Below are 19,952 nucleotides of genomic sequence, written 5' to 3'. Positions count from 1 at the left end.
TGCTCATAGCACTATGGATCTGTCAGGTCCCTGTAATGGGTAATTGCTGCAGTGTAGACATGGCTGCTGATCAGTGCTGCCCATAGCACTATGGATCTGTCAGGACCCTGTAATGGGTAATTGCTGCAGTGTAGACATGGCTGCTGATCAGTTCTGCTCATAGCACTATGGATCTGTCAGGACCCTGTAATGGGTAATTGCTGCAGTGTAGTCATGGCGGCTGATCAGTGCTGCTCATAGCACTATGGATCTGTCAGGACCCTGTAATGGGTAATTGCTGCAGTGTAGACATGGCTTCTGATCAGTGCTGCTCATAGCACTATGGATCTGTCAGGACCCTGTAATGGGTAATTGCTGCAGTGTAGACATGGCTGCTGATCAGTGCTGCTCATAGCACTATGAATCTGTCAGGTTCCTGTAATGGGTAATTGCTGCATTGTAGACATGGCGGCTGATCAGTGCTGCTCATAGCACTATGGATCTGTCCGGTTCCTGTAATGGGTTGTTGCTGCAGTGTAGACATGGCGGCTGATCAGTGCTGCTCATAGCACTAAGGATCTGTCAGGACCCTGTAATGGGTAATTGCTGCAGTGTAGACATGGCTGCTGATCAGTGCTGCTCATAGCAGTATGGATCTGTCAGGACCCTGTAATGGGTAATTGCTGCAGTGTAGACATGGCGGCTGATCAGTGCTGCTCATAGCACTATGGATCTGTCAAGACCCTGTAATGGGTAATTGATGCAGTGTAGACATGGCTTCTGATCAGTGCTGCTCATAGCACTAAGGATCTGTCAGGACCCTGTAATGGGTAATTGCTGCAGTGTAGACATGGCTGCTGATCAGTGCTGCCCATAGCAGTATGGATCTGTCAGGACCCTGTAATGGGTAATTGCTACAGTGCAGACATGGCTGCTGATCAGTGCTGCTCATAGCACTATGGATCTGTCAGGACCTTGTAATGGGTAATTGCTGCAGTGTAGACATGGGTGCTGATCAGTGCTGCTCATAGCACTATGGATCTGTCAGGTCCCTGTAATGTGTAATTGCTGCAGTGTAGACATGGCTGCTGATCAGTGCTGCCCATAGCACTATGGATCTGTCAGGACCCTGTAATGGGTAAATTCTGCAGTGTAGACATGGCTGCTGATCAGTGCTGCTCATAGAACTATGGATCTGTCAGGACCCTGTAATGGGTAATTGCTGCAGTGTAGACATGGCGGCTGATCTGTGCTGCTCATAGCACTATGGATCTGTCAGGTCCCTGTAATGGGTAATTGCTGCAGTGTAGACATGGCTGCTGATCAGTGCTGCCCTTAGCAGTATGGATCTGTCAGGACCCTGTAATGGGTAATTGCTGCAGTGTAGACATGGCGGCTGATCAGTGCTGCTCATAGCACTATGGATCTGTCAAGACCCTGTAATGGGTAATTGATGCAGTGTAGACATGGCTTCTGATCAGTGCTGCTCATAGCACTAAGGATCTGTCAGGACCCTGTAATGGGTAATTGCTGCAGTGTAGACATGGCTGCTGATCAGTGCTGCCCATAGCAGTATGGATCTGTCAGGACCCTGTAATGGGTAATTGCTACAGTGCAGACATGGCTGCTGATCAGTGCTGCTCATAGTACTATGGATCTGTCAGGACCCTGTAATGGGTAATTGCTGCAGTGTAGACATGGGTGCTGATCAGTGCTGCTCATAGCACTATGGATCTGTCAGGTCCCTGTAATGTGTAATTGCTGCAGTGTAGACATGGCTGCTGATCAGTGCTGCCCATAGCACTATGGATCTGTCAGGACCCTGTAATGTGTAATTGCTGCAGTGTAGACATGGCTGCTGATCAGTGCTGCTCATAGCACTATGGATCTGTCAGGACCCTGTAATGGGTAATTGCTGCAGTGTAGACATGGCGGCTGATCAGTGCTGCTCATAGCACTATGGATCTGTCAGGTCCCTCTAATGGGTAATTGCTGCAGTGTAGACATGCCTGCTGATCAGTGCTGCTCATAGTACTATGGATCTGTCAGGACCCTGTAATGGGTAATTGCTGCAGTGTAGACATGGCTGCTGATCAGTGCTGCTCATAGCACTACGGATCTGTCAGGTTCCTGTAATGGGTAATTGCTGCAGTGTAGACATGGCGGCTGATCAGTGCTGCTCATAGCACTATGGATCTCTCAGGACCCTGTAATGGTTAATTGCTGCAGTGTAGACATGGCGGCTGATCAGTGCTGCTCATAGCACTATGGATCTGTCAGGACCCTGTAATGGGTAATTGCTGCAGTATAGACATGGCTGCTGATCAGTGCTGCTCATAGCACTATGAATCTGTGAGGTCCCTGTAATGGGTAATTGGTGCAGTGTAGACATGGCTGCTGATCAGTGCTACTCATAGCACTATGGATCTGTCAGGACCCTGTAATGGGTAATTGCTGCAGTGTAGACATGGCTGCTGATCAGTGCTGCTCATTGCACTATGGATCTGTCAGGACCCTGTAATGGGTAATTGCTGCAGTGTAGACATGGCTGCTGATTAGTGCTGCTCATAGCACTATGGATCTGTCAGGACCCTGTAATGAGTAATTGCTGCAGTTTAGACATGGCTGCTGATCAGTGCTGCTCATAACACTATAGATCTGTCAGGACCCTGTAATGGGTAATTGCTGCAGTGTAGACATGGCTGCTGATCAGTGCTGCTCATACCACTATGGATCTGTCAGGTCCCTGTAATGGGTAATTGCTGCAGTGTAGACATGGCGGCTGATCAGTGCTGGTCATAGCACTATGGATCTGTCAGGTCCCTGTAATGGGTAATTGCTGCAGTGTAGACATGGCGGCTGATCAGTGCTGCTCATAGCACTATGGATCTGTCAGGTCCCTGTAATGGGTAATTGCTGCAGTATAGACATGGCGGCTGATCAGTGCTGCTCATAGCACTATGGATCTGTCAAGTCCCTGTAATGGGTAATTGCTGCAGTGTAGACATGGCTGCTGATCAGTGCTGCTCATAGCACTATGGATCTGTCAGGACCCTGTAATGGTTAATTGCTGCAGTGTAGACATGGCGGCTGATCAGTGCTGCTCATAGCACTATGGATCTGTCAGGACCCTGTAATGGGTAATTGCTGCAGTATAGACATGGCTGCTGATCAGTGCTGCTCATAGCACTATGAATCTGTCAGGTCCCTGTAATGGGTAATTGCTGCAGTGTAGACATGGCTGCTGATCAGTGCTACTCATAGCACTATGGATCTGTTAGGACCCTGTAATGGGTAATTGCTGCAGTGTAGACATGGCTGTTGATCAGTGCTGCTCATTGCACTATGGATCTGTCAGGACCCTGTAATGGATAATTGCTGCAGTGTAGACATGGCTGCTGATTAGTGCTGCTCATAGAACTATGGATCTGTCAGGACCCTGTAATGAGTAATTGCTGCAGTTTAGACATGGCTGCTGATCAGTGCTGCTCATAATACTATAGATCTGTCAGGACCCTGTAATGGGTAATTGCTGCAGTGTAGACATGGGTGCTGATCAGTGCTGCTCATAGCACTATGGATCTGTCAGGTCCCTGTAATGTGTAATTGCTGCAGTGTAGACATGGCTGCTGATCAGTGCTGCCCATAGCACTATGGATCTGTCAGGACCCTGTAATGTGTAATTGCTGCAGTGTAGACATGGCTGCTGATCAGTGCTGCTCATAGCACTATGGATCTGTCAGGACCCTGTAATGGGTAATTGCTGCAGTGTAGACATGGCGGCTGATCAGTGCTGCTCATAGCACTATGGATCTGTCAGGTCCCTCTAATGGGTAATTGCTGCAGTGTAGACATGCCTGCTGATCAGTGCTGCTCATAGTACTATGGATCTGTCAGGACCCTGTAATGGGTAATTGCTGCAGTGTAGACATGGCTGCTGATCAGTGCTGCTCATAGCACTACGGATCTGTCAGGTTCCTGTAATGGGTAATTGCTGCAGTGTAGACATGGCGGCTGATCAGTGCTGCTCATAGCACTATGGATCTCTCAGGACCCTGTAATGGGAAATTGCTGCAGTGTAGACATGGCTGCTGATCAGTTCTGCTCATAGCACTATGTATCTGTCAGGACCCTGTAATTGGTAATTGCTGCAGTGTAGACATGGCGGCTGATCAGTGCTGCTCATAGCACTATGGATCTGTCAGGACCCTGTAATGGTTAATTGCTGCAGTGTAGACATGGCGGCTGATCAGTGCTGCTCATAGCACTATGGATCTGTCAGGACCCTGTAATGGGTAATTGCTGCAGTATAGACATGGCTGCTGATCAGTGCTGCTCATAGCACTATGAATCTGTCAGGTCCCTGTAATGGGTAATTGGTGCAGTGTAGACATGGCTGCTGATCAGTGCTACTCATAGCACTATGGATCTGTCAGGACCCTGTAATGGGTAATTGCTGCAGTGTAGACATGGCTGCTGATCAGTGCTGCTCATTGCACTATGGATCTGTCAGGACCCTGTAATGGGTAATTGCTGCAGTGTAGACATGGCTGCTGATTAGTGCTGCTCATAGCACTATGGATCTGTCAGGACCCTGTAATGAGTAATTGCTGCAGTTTAGACATGGCTGCTGATCAGTGCTGCTCATAACACTATAGATCTGTCAGGACCCTGTAATGGGTAATTGCTGCAGTGTAGACATGGCTGCTGATCAGTGCTGCTCATACCACTATGGATCTGTCAGGTCCCTGTAATGGGTAATTGCTGCAGTGTAGACATGGCGGCTGATCAGTGCTGGTCATAGCACTATGGATCTGTCAGGTCCCTGTAATGGGTAATTGCTGCAGTGTAGACATGGCGGCTGATCAGTGCTGCTCATAGCACTATGGATCTGTCAGGTCCCTGTAATGGGTAATTGCTGCAGTATAGACATGGCGGCTGATCAGTGCTGCTCATAGCACTATGGATCTGTCAAGTCCCTGTAATGGGTAATTGCTGCAGTGTAGACATGGCTGCTGATCAGTGCTGCTCATAGCACTATGGATCTGTCAGGACCCTGTAATGGTTAATTGCTGCAGTGTAGACATGGCGGCTGATCAGTGCTGCTCATAGCACTATGGATCTGTCAGGACCCTGTAATGGGTAATTGCTGCAGTATAGACATGGCTGCTGATCAGTGCTGCTCATAGCACTATGAATCTGTCAGGTCCCTGTAATGGGTAATTGCTGCAGTGTAGACATGGCTGCTGATCAGTGCTACTCATAGCACTATGGATCTGTTAGGACCCTGTAATGGGTAATTGCTGCAGTGTAGACATGGCTGTTGATCAGTGCTGCTCATTGCACTATGGATCTGTCAGGACCCTGTAATGGATAATTGCTGCAGTGTAGACATGGCTGCTGATTAGTGCTGCTCATAGAACTATGGATCTGTCAGGACCCTGTAATGAGTAATTGCTGCAGTTTAGACATGGCTGCTGATCAGTGCTGCTCATAATACTATAGATCTGTCAGGACCCTGTAATGGGTAATTGCTGCAGTGTAGACATGGCTGCTGATCAGTGCTGCTCATAACACTATGGATCTGTCAGGTCCCTGTAATGGGTAATTGCTGCAGTGTAGACATGGCGGCTGATCAGTGCTGGTCATAGCACTATGGATTTGTCAGGTCCCTGTAATGGGTAATTGCTGCAGTGTAGACATGGCAGCTGATCAGTGCTGCTCATAGCACTATGGATCTGTCAGGTCCCTGTAATGTGTAATTGCTGCAGTGTAGACATGGCTGGTAATCAGTGCTGCCCATAGCACTATGGATCTGTCAGGACCCTGAAATGGGCAATTGCTGCAGTGTAGACATGGCTGCTGATCAGTGCTGCTCATAGCACTATGGATCTGTCAGGACCCTGTAATGGGTAATTGCTGCAGTGTAGACATGGCTGCTGATTAGTGCTGCTCATAGCACTATGGATCTGTCAGGACCCTGTAATGGGTAATTGCTGCAGTGTAGACATGGCTGCTGATCAGTGCTGCTCATAGCACTTTGGATCTGTCAGGTCCCCGTAATGGGTAATTGCTGCAGTGTAGACATGGCGGCTGATCAGTGCTGGTCATAGCACTATGGATCTGTCAGGTCCCTGTAATGGGTAATTGCTGCAGTGTAGACATGGCGGCTGATCAGTGCTGCTCATAGCACTATGGATCTGTCAGGTCCCTGTAATGTGTAATTGCTGCAGTGTAGACATGGCTGCTGATCAGTGCTGCCCATAGCACTATGGATCTGTCAGGACCCTGTAATGGGTAAATGCTGCAGTGTAGACATGGCTGCTGATCAGTGCTGCTCATAGCACTATGGATCTGTCAGGACCCTGTAATGGGTAATTGCTGCAGTGTAGACATGGCTGCTGATCAGTGCTGCCCATAGCACTATGGATCTGTCAGGTCCCTGTAATGGGTAATTGCTGCAGTGTAGACATGGCTGCTGATCAGTTCTGCCCATAGCACTATGGATCTGTCAGGACCCTGTAATGGGTAATTGCTGCAGTGTAGACATGGCGGCTGATCAGTGCTGCTCATAGCACTATGGATCTGTCAGGACCCTGTAATGGGTAATTGCTGCAGTGTAGACATGGCTGCTGATCAGTTTTGCTCATAGCACTATGGATCTGTCAGGAACCTGTAATGGGTAATTGCTGCAGTGTAGTCATGGCGGCTGATCAGTGCTGCTCATAGCACTATGGATCTGTCAGGACCCTGTAATGGTTAATTGCTGCAGTGTAGACATGGCTTCTGATCAGTGCTGCTCATAGCACTATGGATCTGTCAGGACCCTGTAATGGGTAATTGCTGCAGTGTAGACATGGCTGCTGATCAGTGCTGCTCATAGCACTATGAATCTGTCAGGTTCCTGTAATGGGTAATTGCTGCATTGTAGACATGGCGGCTGATCAGTGCTGCTCATAGCACTATGGATCTGTCCGGTTCCTGTAATGGGTTGTTGCTGCAGTGTAGACATGGCGGCTGATCAGTGCTGCTCATAGCACTAAGGATCTGTCAGGACCCTGTAATGGGTAATTGCTGCAGTGTAGACATGGCTGCTGATCAGTGCTGCTCATAGCACTATGAATCTGTCAGGTTCCTGTAATGGGTAATTGCTGCAGTGTAGACATGGCGGCTGATCAGTGCTGGTCATAACACTATGGATCTGTCAGGTACCTGTAATGGGTAATTGCTGCAGTGTAGACATGGCGGCTGATCAGTGCTGCTCATAGCACTATGGATCTGTCAGGTCCCTGTAATGTGTAATTGCTGCAGTGTAGACATGGCTGCTGATCAGTGCTGCCCATAGCACTATGGATCTGTCAGGACCCTGTAATGGGTAAATGCTGCAGTGTAGACATGGCTGCTGATCAGTGCTGCTCATAGCACTATGGATCTGTCAGGACCCTGTAATGGGTAATTGCTGCAGTGTAGACATGGCGGCTGATCTGTGCTGCTCATAGCACTATGGATCTGTCAGGTCCCTGTAATGGGTAATTGCTGCAGTGTAGACATGGCTGCTGATCAGTGCTGCCCATAGCACTATGGATCTGTCAGGACCCTCTAATGGGTAATTGCTGCAGTGTAGACATGGCGGCTGATCAGTGCTGCTCATAGCACTATGGATCTGTCAGGACCCTGTAATGGGTAATTGCTGCAGTGTAGACATGGCTGCTGATCAGTTTTGCTCATAGCACTATGGATCTGTCAGGACCCTGTAATGGGTAATTGCTGCAGTGTAGTCATGGCGGCTGATCAGTGCTGCTCATAGCACTATGGATCTGTCAGGACCCTGTAATGGTTAATTGCTGCAGTGTAGACATGGCTTCTGATCAGTGCTGCTCATAGCACTATGGATCTGTCAGGACCCTGTAATGGGTAATTGCTGCAGTGTAGACATGGCTGCTGATCAGTGCTGCTCATAGCACTATGAATCTGTCAGGTTCCTGTAATGGGTAATTGCTGCATTGTAGACATGGCGGCTGATCAGTGCTGCTCATAGCACTATGGAACTGTCCGGTTCCTGTAATGGGTTGTTGCTGCAGTGTAGACATGGCGGCTGATCAGTGCTGCTCATAGCACTAAGGATCTGTCAGGACCCTGTAATGGGTAATTGCTGCAGTGTAGACATGGCTGCTGATCAGTGCTGCTCATAGCAGTATGGATCTGTCAGGACCCTGTAATGGGTAATTGCTGCAGTGTAGACATGGCGGCTGATCAGTGCTGCTCATAGCACTATGGATCTGTCAAGACCCTGTAATGGGTAATTGATGCAGTGTAGACATGGCTTCTGATCAGTGCTGCTCATAGCACTAAGGATCTGTCAGGACCCTGTAATGGGTAATTGCTGCAGTGTAGACATGGCTGCTGATCAGTGCTGCCCATAGCAGTATGGATCTGTCAGGACCCTGTAATGGGTAATTGCTACAGTGCAGACATGGCTGCTGATCAGTGCTGCTCATAGCACTATGGATCTGTCAGGACCCTGTAATGGGTAATTGCTGCAGTGTAGACATGGGTGTTGATCAGTGCTGCTCATAGCACTATGGATCTGTCAGGTCCCTGTAATGTGTAATTGCTGCAGTGTAGACATGGCTGCTGATCAGTGCTGCCCATAGCACTATGGATCTGTCAGGACCCTGTAATGGGTAAATGCTGCAGTGTAGACATGGCTGCTGATCAGTGCTGCTCATAGCACTATGGATCTGTCAGGACCCTGCAATGGGTAATTGCTGCAGTGTAGACATGGCGGCTGATCTGTGCTGCTCATAGCACTATGGATCTGTCAGGTCCCTGTAATGGGTAATTGCTGCAGTGTAGACATGGCTGCTGATCAGTGCTGCCCATAGCACTATGGATCTGTCAGGACCCTGTAATGGGTAATTGCTGCAGTGTAGACATGGCGGCTGATCAGTGCTGCTCATAGCACTATGGATCTGTCAGGACCCTGTAATGGGTAATTGCCGCAGTGTAGACATGGCTGCTGATCAGTGCTGCTCATAGCACTATGAATCTGTCAGGTTCCTGTAATGGGTAATTGCTGCATTGTAGACATGGCGGCTGATCAGTGCTGCTCATAGCACTATGGATCTGTCCGGTTCCTGTAATGGGTTGTTGCTGCAGTGTAGACATGGCGGCTGATCAGTGCTGCTCATAGCACTAAGGATCTGTCAGGACCCTGTAATGGGTAATTGCTGCAGTGTAGACATGGCTGCTGATCAGTGCTGCTCATAGCAGTATGGATCTGTCAGGACCCTGTAATGGGTAATTGCTGCAGTGTAGACATGGCGGCTGATCAGTGCTGCTCATAGCACTATGGATCTGTCAAGACCCTGTAATGGGTAATTGATGCAGTGTAGACATGGCTTCTGATCAGTGCTGCTCATAGCACTAAGGATCTGTCAGGACCCTGTAATGGGTAATTGCTGTAGTGTAGACATGGCTGCTGATCAGTGCTGCCCATAGCAGTATGGATCTGTCAGGACCCTGTAATGGGTAATTGCTACAGTGCAGACATGGCTGCTGATCAGTGCTGCTCATAGCACTATGGATCTCTCAGGACCCTGTAATGGGTAATTGCTGCAGTGTAGACATGGGTGCTGATCAGTGCTGCTCATAGCACTATGGATCTGTCAGGTCCCTGTAATGTGTAATTGCTGCAGTGTAGACATGGCTGCTGATCAGTGCTGCCCATAGCACTATGGATCTGTCAGGACCCTGTAATGTGTAATTGCTGCAGTGTAGACATGGCTGCTGATCAGTGCTGCTCATAGCACTATGGATCTGTCAGGACCCTGTAATGGGTAATTGCTGCAGTGTAGACATGGCGGCTGATCAGTGCTGCTCATAGCACTATGGATCTGTCAGGTCCCTCTAATGGGTAATTGCTGCAGTGTAGACATGCCTGCTGATCAGTGCTGCTCATAGTACTATGGATCTGTCAGGACCCTGTAATGGGTAATTGCTGCAGTGTAGACATGGCTGCTGATCAGTGCTGCTCATAGCACTACGGATCTGTCAGGTTCCTGTAATGGGTAATTGCTGCAGTGTAGACATGGCGGCTGATCAGTGCTGCTCATAGCACTATGGATCTGTCAGGACCCTGTAATGGGAAATTGCTGCAGTGTAGACATGGCTGCTGATCAGTTCTGCTCATAGCACTATGAATCTGTCAGGACCCTGTAATGGGTAATTGCTGCAGTGTAGACATGGCGGCTGATCAGTGCTGCTCATAGCACTATGGATCTGTCAGGACCCTGTAATGGTTAATTGCTGCAGTGTAGACATGGCGGCTGATCAGTGCTGCTCATAGCACTATGGATCTGTCAGGACCCTGTAATGGGTAATTGCTGCAGTATAGACATGGCTGCTGATCAGTGCTGCTCATAGCACTATGAATGTGTCAGGTCCCTCTAATGGGTAATTGGTGCAGTGTAGACATGGCTGCTGATCAGTGCTACTCATAGCACTATGGATCTGTCAGGACCCTGTAATGGGTAATTGCTGCAGTGTAGACATGGCTGCTGATCAGTGCTGCTCATTGCACTATGGATCTGTCAGGACCCTGTAATGGGTAATTGCTGCAGTGTAGACATGGCTGCTGATTAGTGCTGCTCATAGCACTATGGATCTGTCAGGACCCTGTAATGAGTAATTGCTGCAGTTTAGACATGGCTGCTGATCAGTGCTGCTCATAACACTATAGATCTGTCAGGACCCTGTAATGGGTAATTGCTGCAGTGTAGACATGGCTGCTGATCAGTGCTGCTCATACCAATATGGATCTGTCAGGTCCCTGTAATGGGTAATTGCTGCAGTGTAGACATGGCGGCTGATCAGTGCTGGTCATAGCACTATGGATCTGTCAGGTCCCTGTAATGGGTAATTGCTGCAGTGTAGACTTGGCGGCTGATCAGTGCTGATCATAGCACTATGGATCTGTCAGGTCCCTGTAATGTGTAATTGCTGCAGTGTAGACATGGCTGCTGATCAGTGCTGCCCACAGCACTATGGATCTGTCAGGACCCTGTAATGGGTAATTGCAGTGTAGACATGGCTTCTGATCAGTGCTGCTCATAGCACTATGGATCTGTCAGGACCCTGTAATGGGTAATTGCTGCAGTGTAGACATGTCTGCTGATCAGTGCTGCTCATAGCACTATGAATCTGTCAGGTTCCTGTAATGGGTATTTGCTGCAGTGTAGACATGGCTGCTGATCAGTGCTGCTCATAGCACTATGGATCTGTCAGGACCCTGTAATGGGTAATTGCTGCAGTGTAGACATGGCGGCTGATCTGTGCTGCTCATAGCACTATGGATCTGTCAGGTCCCTGTAATGGGTAATTGCTGCAGTGTAGACATGGCTGCTGATCAGTGCTGCCCATAGCACTATGGATCTGTCAGGACCCTGTAATGGGTAATTGCTGCAGTGTAGACATGGCGGCTGATCAGTGCTGCTCATAGCACTATGGATCTGTCAGGACCCTGTAATGGGTAATTGCTGCAGTGTAGACATGGCTGCTGATCAGTTCTGCTCATAGCACTATGGATCTGTCAGGACCCTGTAATGGGTAATTGCTGCAGTGTAGTCATGGCGGCTGATCAGTGCTGCTCATAGCACTATGGATCTGTCAGGACCCTGTAATGGGTAATTGCTGCAGTGTAGACATGGCTTCTGATCAGTGCTGCTCATAGCACTATGGATCTGTCAGGACCCTGTAATGGGTAATTGCTGCAGTGTAGACATGGCTGCTGATCAGTGCTGCTCATAGCACTATGAATCTGTCAGGTTCCTGTAATGGGTAATTGCTGCATTGTAGACATGGCGGCTGATCAGTGCTGCTCATAGCACTATGGATCTGTCCGGTTCCTGTAATGGGTTGTTGCTGCAGTGTAGACATGGCGGCTTATCAGTGCTGCTCATAGCACTATGGATCTGTCAGGACCCTGTAATGGGTAATTGCTGCAGTGTAGACATGGCGGCTGATCAGTGCTGCTCATAGCACTATGGATCTGTCAAGACCCTGTAATGGGTAATTGCTGCAGTGTAGACATGGCTTCTGATCAGTGCTGCTCATAGCACTATGGATCTGTCAGGACCCTGTAATGGGTAATTGCTGCAGTGTAGACATGGCTGCTGATCAGTGCTGCTCATAGCACTATGGATCTGTCAGGACCCTGTAATGGGTAATTGCTGCAGTGTAGACATGGCGGCTGATCAGTTCTGCTCATAGCACTATGGATCTGTCAGGACCCTGTAATGGGTAATTGCTGCAGTGTAGACAAGGCTTCTGATCAGTGCTGCTCATAGCACTATGGATCTGTCAGGACCCTGTAATGGGTAATTGCTACAGTGCAGACATGGCTGCTGATCAGTGCTGCTCATAGCACTATGGATCTGTCAGGACCCTGTAATGGGTAATTGCTGCAGTGTAGACATGGGTGCTGATCAGTGCTGCTCATAGCACTATGGATCTGTCAGGTCCCTGTAATGTGTAATTGCTGCAGTGTAGACATGGCTGCTGATCAGTGCTGCCTATAGCACTATGGATCTGTCAGGACCCTGTAATGGGTAATTGCTGCAGTGTAGACATGGCTGCTGATCAGTGCTGCTCATAGCACTATGGATCTGTCAGGACCCCGTAATGGGTAATTGCTGCAGTGTAGACATGGCGGCTGATCAGTGGTGCTCATAGCAGTATGGATCTGTCAGGACCCTGTAATGGGTAATTGCTGCAGTGTAGACATGCCTGCTGATCAGTGCTGCTCATAGCACTATGGATCTGTCAGGACCCTGTAATGGGTAATTGCTGCAGTGTAGACACGGCTGCTGATCAGTGCTGCTCATAGCACTATGGATCTGTCAGGACCCTGTAATGGGTAATTGCTGCAGTGTAGACATGGCTTCTGATCAGTGCTGCTCATAGCACTACGGATCTGTCAGGACCCTGTAATGGGTAATTGCTGCAGTGTAGACATGGCTGCTGATCAGTGCTGCTCATAGCAGTATGGATCTGTCAGGACCCTGTAATGTGTAATTGCTGCAGTGCAGACATGGCTGCTGATCAGTGCTGCTCATAGCACTATGGATCTGTCAGGACCCTGTAATGGGTAATTGCTGCAGTGTAGACATGGCGGCTCATCAGTGCTGCTCATAGCACTATTGATCTGTCAGGACCCTGTAATGGGTAATTGCTGCAGTGTAGACATGGCTGCTGATCAGTTCTGCTCATAGCACTATGGATCTGTCAGGACCCTGTAATGACTAATTGCTGCAGTGTAGACATGGCGGCTGATCAGTTCTGCTCATAGCACTATGGATCTGTCAGGACCCTGTAATAGGTAATTGCTGCAGTGTAGACATGGCTTCTGATCAGTGCTGCTCATAGCACTATGGATCTGTCAGGACCCTGTAATGGGTAATTGCTGCAGTGTAGACATGGCTGCTGATCAGTGCTGCTCATAGCACTATGGATCTGTCAGGTTCCTGTAATGGGTAATTGCTGCAGTGTAGACATGGCTGCTGATCAGTGCTGCTCATAGCACTATGGATCTGTCCGGTTCCTGTAATGGGTTGTTGCTGCAGTGTAGACATGGCGGCTGATCAGTGCTGCTCATAGCACTATGGATCTGTCAGGACCCTGTAATCGGTAATTGCTGCAGTGTAGCCATGGTGGCTGATCAGTGCTGCTCATAGCACTATGGATCTGTCAGTACCCTGTAATGGGTAATTGCTGCAGTGTAGACATGGCGGCTGATCAGTGCTGCTCATAGCACTATGGATCTGTCAGGACCCTGTAATGGGTAATTGCTGCAGTGTAGACATGGCTTCTGGTCAGTGCTGCTCATAGCACTATGGATCTGTCAGGACCCTGTAATGGGTAATTGCTGCAGTGTAGACATGGCTGCTGATCAGTGCTGCTCATAGCAGTATGGATCTGTCAGGACCCTGTAATGGGTAATTGCTGCAGTGCAGACATGGCTGCTGATCAGTGCTGCTCATAGCACTATGGATCTGTCAGGACCCTGTAATGGGTAATTGCTGCAGTGTAAACATGGGTGCTGATCAGTGCTGCTCATAGCACTATGGATCTGTCAGGTCCCTGTAATGTGTAATTGCTGCAGTGTAGACATGGCTGCTGATCAGTGCTGCCCATAGCACTATGGATCTGTCAGGACCCTGTAATGGGTAATTGCTGCAGTGTAGACATGGCTGCTGATCAGTGCTGCTCATAGCACTATGGATCTGTCAGGACCCTGTAATGGGTAATTGCTGCAGTGTAGACATGGGTGCTGATCAGTGCTGCTCATAGCACTATGGATCTGTCAGGTCCCCGTAATCGGTAATTGCTGCAGTGTAGACATGGCTGCTGATCAGTGCTGCTCATAGCACTATGGATCTGTCAGGACCCTGTAATGGGTAATTGCTGCAGTGTAGACTTGGCTGCTGATCAGTGCTGCTCATAGCACTATGGATCTGTCAGGTTCCTGTAATGGGTAATTGCTGCAGTGTAGACATGGCGGCTGATCAGTGCTGCTCATAGCACTATGGATCTGTCAGGACCCTGTAATGGGTAATTGCTGCAGTGTAGACATGGCTGCTGATCAGTTCTGCTCATAGCACTATGGATCTGTCAGGACCCTGTAATGGGTAATTGCTGCAGTGTAGACATGGCGGCTGATCAGTGCTGCTCATAGCACTATGGATCTGTCAGGACCCTGTAATGGGTAATTGCTGCAGTGTAGACATGGCTGCTGATCAGTGCTGCTCATAGCACTATGGATCTGTCAGGATCCTGTAAAGGGTAATTGCTGCAGTGTAGACATGGCTGCTGATCAGTGCTGCTCATAGCACTATGGATCTGTCAGGACCCTGTAATGGGTAATTGCTGCAGTGTAGACATGGCGGCTGATCAGTGCTGCTCATAGCACTATGGATCTGTCAGGACCCTGTAATGGGTAATTGCTGCAGTGTAGACATGGCTGCTGATCAGTGCTGCTCATAGCACTATGGATCTGTCAGGACCCTGTAATGGGTAATTGCTGCAGTGTAGACATGGCTGCTGATCAGTGCTGCTCATAGCACTATGGATCTGTCAGGACCCTGTAATGGGTAATTGCTACAGTGTAGACATGGCTGCTGATCAGTGCTGCTCATAGCACTATGGATCTGTCAGGTCCCTGTAATGGGTAATTGCTGCAGTGTAGACATGGCGGCTGATCAGTGCTGCTCATAGCACTATGGATCTGTCAGGTCCCTGTAATGGGTAATTGCTGCAGTGTAGACATGGCTGCTGATCAGTTCTGCTCATAGCACTATGGATCTGTCAGGACCCTGTAATGGGTAATTGCTGCAGTGTAGACATGGCTGCTGATCAGTGCTGCTCATAGCACTATGGATCTGTCAGGACCCTGTAATGGGTAATTGCTGCAGTGTAGACATGGCTGCTGATCAGTTCTGCTCATAGCACTATGGATCTGTCAGGACCCTGTAATGGGTTGTTGCTGTGGTTGGAGGCACAGGCCTCTATTCTCTGGCCCTGTCATCTGTAGGAGGATCATCGCTATAACACTGAGCACCTGCTTACCAGGAATGGCTTCCTCTTCTGAGCTCACGCTATATTCCTCCTGACAAGGACCAGCATAATGAAGGGCTCCTCTAATATTCCTAAGTTGTGGTGTGAGGAGATTGTCCAGGGGTTGGTGAGGAGGACACTACTTGTTGGTGTGTTGTACAATGAAACGTGGCTCATTCTTATATTTTGCCTGCAGAATCTGACTATAATGGCGACCGTGATCTACACTGACCAGGAGAACGGTGATGTTAATGCTGCGCTGTTGTCCAGAGGTCGTGCACAACTATCAGGTGCCGGTAAGTGGTTTCTAAAGGTAACGGCCGATCTGGCCCCAATTCATCAAGGGGTTTAATAGATTTCTAGCATAACTCTGACATGTCAAAACTTATATGCAACTTAATGATTAAAAATTGTGACCTTTTTTAGCACTTTCATGCCAGGGTCAGCCAGCTCTGCCAAGTGGGTGGAGCATGGACAGGGCATGGTGGAGCCACCTGATACTCATGGAAAGTTGGGACTTACAGCACTACTCCAGCTTTTTTTGTTTGGTTTTCAGCGCTGGGATGGCTCTTTTAAATGTAGGGCCTCTGGTCATATACTCGCCCTCCGGCGTCTTCACTGTTTTTCGGCATTGTTATGTTCCTATGGCACTATCTTGTGAGCGCAGCTGACTGGCCATAAGTCAGAAGCTACGACAAAAGATCTCAATGCAAATCTATGGAAGCCAGAACAAGGCTCTCATAGACTTGTATGGGAAAGTGACCTCCGCAGCTCCATGAAACACTGGAGCAGCCAACAGGTCACTCTTCACCGGACAACGATGGGAGCAACTCTGGAAAACAAAGGCGGCAGCAAGTGAGTATGAGACCGGGCAATTGTATATAAAGCGCCACTCCAGCAATGCAGTAAAAAAGCACCACTCCAGTGTTTTGGTTTTTTACAAATTAATTGCGCCTCCCCACAAGTGTTAATTGGGGGTCCACCTCATAGTGGACATGGCTTCTTCTGCCCACCCATCTTTAAAAAAGCAATCATCAAAGTTTTTATTCTCAATATATTGCGATCATCATATTGTATAGCACTTAAAATTTTAGAAGGCAGAAGGCGAAATGTACGTCTGGGTTGGTTTTTTTTTTTCCTGGGTTTGGCACTGCAATCCTACATAGGTATTATGTCTCACTGTTGTACTTCAATACATCTACATTTGGCTGTTGGGATCTATGAATGATTATTTCATTCTTAGAAGGACCCTGAGTCAGGTAACCTAATGACTAGTAGATTCACAGCCATCTGGATCAAAAATCCTGTTATGTGAGGTTGTGCTGCCGCCTAGTGGCTTCCCATTCTTTTACATAACCCTCTACACTGTCCATGTGTCCATTGCCACACACCCATTTTTGGATGTCTTTACAATGTGATTGGACATTTTTGATAATATTTATAAGCTGTATGTAGAAACAGGAGGTCAGTTTTCCTTGTATGAGTCATAAGTCACTGCAAAAGTCCCTGGCAGGGGGATGAGAGCAGCTGGGTCAGGAGGGGAATGATTTTTGCAGGGAAGAGTCTTCCTAATTCTACATAGAGCAGAGAAAAGAGAATAATTAGCCCAGTAGAAAGGTATAATGAGCAGCTGTAAGTACAGTGCTGTATAATCTGATTACAATATACTAAGAGGATAAGCTCTGATGGGAGAGGGTCTTTAAGCCTGTCATGTATTGGGTAATGAGTTGGGGTGTCAGTCTCCATCAGTGCTGGCTGAACACTGACTATCCTGCTCAGATTACTACACATGGCGCTGCTCCTCCTCCCTGTAGTATGGGCTACGCAGGACGGTGCCGAGGCTCCAGATTCTACCTGCACAGCAACAAGGTCCCAACACTTCTACCTCTATAACTTGCCTAATGCAGACGCAAACCTGCAGCCTTTCCACTGAGATCTTGTCGGCCTTCTACACTGCCATGGCTTTGTCTGCACAATGTAGCTTAAAGGGAATGTCCACTTATTAAGCATCCTAGAAGTCTACAAGACCACCCCTGATCTCTACAATATAAGGTCGGTGTTCCTCTAACCCTCTGCCTTATTTGGCTGCCATTGAAGGCAGTCAGCGAAATGGGTTCAATTTTCTATAGAAGTGGCAGAATTTAACCCCTTCCTGACCATGTTATTTCCCGTCTCTGCATTTTTCTTACTCTTCTAAGAGCAGTAACTTTATTTTTCTGTCAGTACAGCCATATGAGGGTTTTTGTTTTTATGCCGTTCACTGATCAGGTAAATTATTTTTATATTTTGATTGGACTTTTACAGAAGTAACGCCCATATGTTTTATTTTAAAATGGGTCATAGAGGGGCAGGGGTGATTTGAATGTTCAGATTCTACTTTTTCCTTTTTGTCCCCTTAGGGGACTTGAACATGCAATCATCTGATTTCTTGTGTTATGTACAGCAATACTGCAGTATATAGCCAGCATTCACAGATCTGTCATGACAGGCATGGGTCTTTTCAGCAGACTCCTTCCTGGCAGTGATGGCATCCCACGATCGTGTTACAGGGGCACAGATGGGCACATGGCATGACTCCCTTCTCAGTTCGCTGGTAATGCCGCTGTCCATCTCTAACAGGTGGAGCTCTGGCCTACATGTGGCTATTAAAGGCAGATGATGGCTAAATATCACAGCTATCATCTTCCAGGCAAGAAGTCACATCTGGCATATGATGTAACTGCAAATCATGTTGGTAAGGGGTTAAAGTGCCACTCCAGTGGGGTTTTGTCATGTGAAATCCTTTTAGTGCAGAAATGACATAGTCCTTTTGGGCATGAGGGCAGGGTGCTGGGATTACTAGTACACCTCACATCCAGGTGGGCATAATTCTGTTCCTTGTGTATTGGAAGACTTTTGCCTCTGCAGCTTTGGTGTTGGCAATCTTTCACTTTCATGCCCATTGCTGCTCCACATGGTTGGCTCAGGAACCGTCCTCACATGATCTAGATTTCCCTAAAGGAAAGTCACTTGTCAAAAGCCACCAGGACAAAGTGCGCGGTTCTGTATCATGTGGGAAAACATCAAGAAAAGCTCTAGGAACTGTCAACAAGCAAGTAATGACCCAGAAGAACGGGCAGCCTCTGAAAGGAGACCGGAAAGTGCCAAAGCCTGTGCCAGCTGTTATACAGGTATAATGTATTACCGCAGCTCTGATCATACACCGCTCTTGTGTTCTGCCCTGTACTGGTGTACAGACTTGTATCTACATAATCCTAAAATGCCACAGGAACATATGCAAGAAGATCACATGGCATTTTCTACTATTACAAGTCCCATTGTTATCTGTTGGTTTAAAGTGGGCTAATATCTGGCTAATCTAGCTGTGTAACGTGTATGGGGGTCTCCTGGCTGCCCTAACAAATGTTCAGTTCAAATACCCGCTCCTTGTTCTCTAGGCACACATTGCTTAGAGGCAGCAAATTACCCTCCTCCCCACAGAACACATGAGAGCTCATCTGTATGTTGGGAGAGATGGCTGCTAGCCAAACAGTGTATGGCCAGGCCACAGCTATGCCACAAGGGCTTGGCTGACTCCTTTTCAGATCATATATGGAGAACCTAATGGTAAACACTGGATAAATGAAGCTTGTGACCTGGTTCCTGTTCCCCTCTTGGTTTCTGGCACTTCTGATAAGACAGACGAGCAGCAGTACCCCGACATTGAGAAGTTTGTTCCCTACAATCCTGCAGGTAACTCTTCCACACCTTGCTGTACCTATTGCCTGCCATTAGCCACTTGCCTTTACATTTAATTTTGAGCATCAGAATCAATTCTAATATTTGCACCTGAAGCTGGATGGGGTTAGTGAATTTGTCACCAGGATTTTGCTGCCCCAACTGAGAGCAGCATGACTTAGGGGCAGAGACCCTGATTACAGTGATGGATCGCTTGGTGCAGTTCAGAGTAACTGTGTCTGCTGCAGATCTACAAATGCTCTGAATGCTGGGCTCTGTATAACCCCACCCACACCACTGATTGGTAGCTTTCTGCCTATGCACAGTGTATAGAGCTATCCATCAGTTGTGGGGACAGGGTTGGACTACATGGCAGCAGCTTTACTAGTCCTCTGGTGGCAGTCTCCTGCTGGTGGAGGATCACTTATCAAAACTACAGCAGTCAGCCCAGAAAGCAACACGTCTCTGGAATTGGGGATCTTTGTCCCCACGTTGTGCTGCTCTCAGATCAGGTGGCAATAAACCTGGTGACAGATTCCCTTTAAATGCAGTTTAGGGCCATCTCTGTTACACTCTTACTCTCTATTAGCTGCAATGTCCCATCTGCCTAATGCAGCCACAGATCTCATGGCTGCAGTATCCGG

Source organism: Phyllobates terribilis, unplaced genomic scaffold (genome assembly GCF_046119375.1).
Source record: "Phyllobates terribilis strain yellow unplaced genomic scaffold, ASM4611937v1 Scaffold_283__1_contigs__length_2490627, whole genome shotgun sequence".
Lineage (NCBI taxonomy): Eukaryota > Metazoa > Chordata > Amphibia > Anura > Dendrobatidae > Phyllobates > Phyllobates terribilis.
Note: the sequence above shows the minus strand (reverse complement) of the source record.